This window comes from Rattus norvegicus, chromosome 9 (genome assembly GCF_021556685.1).
Source record: "Rattus norvegicus strain SHRSP/BbbUtx chromosome 9, alternate assembly SHRSP_T2T, whole genome shotgun sequence".
In the NCBI taxonomy this organism is placed as follows: domain Eukaryota; kingdom Metazoa; phylum Chordata; class Mammalia; order Rodentia; family Muridae; genus Rattus; species Rattus norvegicus.
In genome coordinates this window covers 72918808-72922706 of record NC_141542.1, presented here as the reverse complement: position 1 = coordinate 72922706, position 3899 = coordinate 72918808, and positions in this window count along the sequence as shown.

Genomic DNA, 3899 nt, shown 5'->3' with positions numbered 1-3899 from the left:
ACCTTGGTGGCAAATGTCTTTTAAAAAAAGCATATAGGTCAAGATTCTTTTTTCCAATTTACATAGTCTTCAATATATGTGTGTATGTGTGTGTTTGTGTGTGTATGTGTGTGTTTGTGTAATTCAAATTAATATATATAATTATAGAAATATATCCATAAAAACTACATGTTGAGTGGTACATACAAGTGTCTTTATTCACATTGGTGTGTGTGAGTGACTTGCTAAAACTGTCTTCTCAGAGTATAAATGTAAGAATGACTTTTTTAAGAAGTAATTTCCCTGAATTCTGACCAATTTTGTAGTAATTTTGGTAGAAATACCAAAGGCTTAACATAACAGTGTATAATATACTTTTTCATATTTTCCCCATGGTTCTTGATTTTTTAAAAATCCCAACCTCAAGGAGTTTGAGGAAGTTGGAAAGGACACAGGACGATATCTACAAAACTGATTCTTACTTTGATTCCTTCTCAGATAACCTGTTGGGAAAACACACAGTGGAACTCTGGGCCAGACCGTCCAAAAATAACCTCTCATGTGTTTTTTATTTTTCATATATATTTTATCCTTAGATAAAATATTTCTCATTTCGATGCATGTGTGCTATACGAATGTTTGTATGTGAGTGATATGTGAGTGTGCATGTGTATGCATGCATGCACATGTGTGCGTGTGTGTGTATGATATGTGAAAAGAACATGACACTGTCTTCAGAGAAACTTACACTATGCTCTGCAGCATGCCGACTGAGGGAAGGTATTATAGTCTCTCCTTTACCTTGGGTCTGAAGAAGAAGAAGCAGTTGCTAAGTGAAGGGAAAAGGACCCAAGGAAGCAGGTGGAAACAGTGTGGAAAAATACACAGAATCCCAGTAAAGAAAGATGCCCTGGAAAAAAGAGAGGCCTGTGAACTGGACAGAGACATTGTGGAATACTTTGGGGTATATATGCTAGCAAGAGCATAGCTTTCTCCATAGTAAAACTGGAAAACAATTACAAGAGTCCAACACACTGGAGAAAGAAGCGGAAACGAATCACCTGGATTTGTTTAAGGTTAAAGTTAAGTCATTCTTTGAATCCCTGTTTTCCTCAACTGCAGCATTCTCTTAGAATTGTTTTTCACTTAACCCTAGACAATAAATTGGTCTGCCCAACGACTTCCAGACTCCAAGGGTAAATCTGGAGATCAAGTTGGAAATGTGATATGGAAAACATTAGCAAAATAGTCCTTCGCTCATTACAGAACATGAGTGACCTTCATGGTGTATATAGAAGAATAAAATGCTGTAATATAATCTGCCATAGCATTTTATACAGGTCGGGGAAAATTCCTCAAATACATATTTATTCATGGAAGGAGTAGTGTGCATCCTCAAAAAAAAAAAGCAATGGTTAATGCTATTTTGCTATCTGTATCACTGGGAATGTGGACAATAAGAATACATGCATGCTCATGTACCCTTTTTAACATTTAAACACAAAAGGAAGATCTTTTGTTTTGCTGCTTTAAGTCACTTGATGACTAAGGCTGGACGGGATGGTTTGGGCTCATTCTTCCTTTTCCACTTGCAAAATTCCAAGACAAAACTTCACATTGCTTCTTTTTTTTCTGTCTGAAATTTTGTTTATGAAATCATCCTGAATGCATTTGTCTCCATGTGTCCCAGCCTCCTTCATATTCACACTAGAAGGCACATACAGGGACAGAAGGAGGGCCCCGACACCATTTCTGTGTACGCGGGACCGCACAGTATCTTTTCATTTAACCAGTCTCTGAATGAGCTGTGCGTCGTTATCTTGTGTCAGACACACTGATGTCTCAGTTTATTGAACTCCAGTCTCGTTTCCTTACTTCTCTCATTAAAAGGACATTTGGCTCTGCTCTCTCACGTTTTATTTAAAAGTACTAGTATACAGCTGCAAACAATAGCCAGTATCTAGTACACATTGCACAGTACCTGTTTATCTTACTTAGTGCACTGTCCTGTGCTTGGTACATTGTCTCTTAAATCCTGTATGTACAGTGCTTTGAAAGCATGATCGATTACCAATTTCCTGTCCTTAAAGAGCCAAGCAGGAGTTTGACTGGTTATTGCATTTTCTTTAGTGCATTTGTTTTATTCTTTTTACAAAAATATCATTTTCAACATGTGATTTAGTGGGGACATTTTAGGAATTATGATTTTTCTGGATTGGAAGGACCTGATCTAAATGGAGTCAGAGACTGTGTTGTGAGTCCCACAGGTACTTTGACCCAAAAGGTCATTGAAAATGAGAAAAACAAAACAACAGTTAAAGCACAGTTTCCTAAATCTTCTATGCAAGAGAGTAACCTCAAGTCCTACAGAGAATAGTTCATTAAAACCACGTTGTCCAATTTCTCCTATCGATGGCTGGCCACTCGGAGCTATTTCATAGCAGGAGAGTTCTAAGGGATGTGGGGTGTCTTAGTGGTTTTTTGTTTGTTTGTTTGTTTGTTTTGTGTTTTGATTTTGTAAAAACAGGGTTAGGTAGCAGGGACTACCTTTCCCGTTCCTTCTTGCTTTCCCGTGTGTAGGTTAAACTTAGAAGAGATAATGCCAAGGTCTGATTTTCCTTTTAAAACAGCAAATCCCAAAAGAAGCGACTTTATTTTAACCCACATATAGGCCACAATTCCTGCTTTATAAAGTAAACATTTAAGCATGGCATTGTTGTAGGGTACAAAGTTAGATATAAAAAGTTATTCTTAAGTCATTATTCATAATTGTTAATGCCCACGAATTTGATTCTCAAGAGGAAGAAAGTATAGGGCAGCAAATGAATTTATACGCAAAAACAAATAAAGAAAACAGTAAAATAGCAAAAGCCTGGTGAATCTTTTAAGCTTTACATATGAATTTTAAAATTTAAGTATGACATTTCAGTGAGAGTGGCGTGTTCTAAGGCAGTATCCTAAGCTATGTCTGTTCATCATTCATCTAAGGTAACTCAGCATCGAACGCTGCTATGACAGAAAGTTCTTGAAAAATGTGTACTCAGAAATCGAGTGACAAGCCAGGATCCTGTAGCCTGGGGAGAGAATAATGTCATGTCCTCTAACCGCAAGCAGCTGGCTTCACACAACAGCACGAAACACTCCCGCCACAGCTTTTGTACACTCTCACTCATACAACCATAACTTTCTAAAGATTAAATAAAAATAATTCAGTTTAATTGACAACAAAACCAAAAACTTTAAAAAATTCAGGCTCTTCAAAATTGTGTGTTAGAAAGATGAGGTAGAGTCTGCCCTGCCTGTTTCAGTGGGGCCATCGGCAACTCCCTTCATTTAAGAATATCAGTTCTGAGCCACAGGACTGAAGGCGACAGCTTCCGTCTCCAATAAAATACCAGAATTCTTTAAATCGCTGTTGTTACATCTTTAACCTTCTCACATGCTTTGTAAGCATATCAAATTTAATCAAAATTAAGCTTTAAGATGGGTTTGGTTTTGTATATATGAATATCAGGGAAATGAGATAGATGGAATGAAGAAATAACAAATTTTTTCTCAACTAAATATATTTGTATATATAACTTAATAAATAGATGTAAGTGGCATAAATGATGCTGCATTTTTTTTAAAAACTAGGATTGTAAGTGCTAGTAGTTTATAGTAAACTGTTTAGCAAGGCACTAGTAAGGGAAGAATAAGCTGTCGCTGGGGATATGCGAAACGCCAACCAAGTAATTTCTAAATATCTTTAAGTGAGATCTTTTAAAATAAAAATTCCAACGTAGCTCAAAAACTGTGTACATCCAGAATAAAGCTTACGATAACCTCCCCTGAGTTTGTGAAAAAACAGCAATTTGGTTTCTGAGGCCACCTGTCCTTTCGCTCACAGTCCCCCTCCTATTGTACATGAAATATTCACA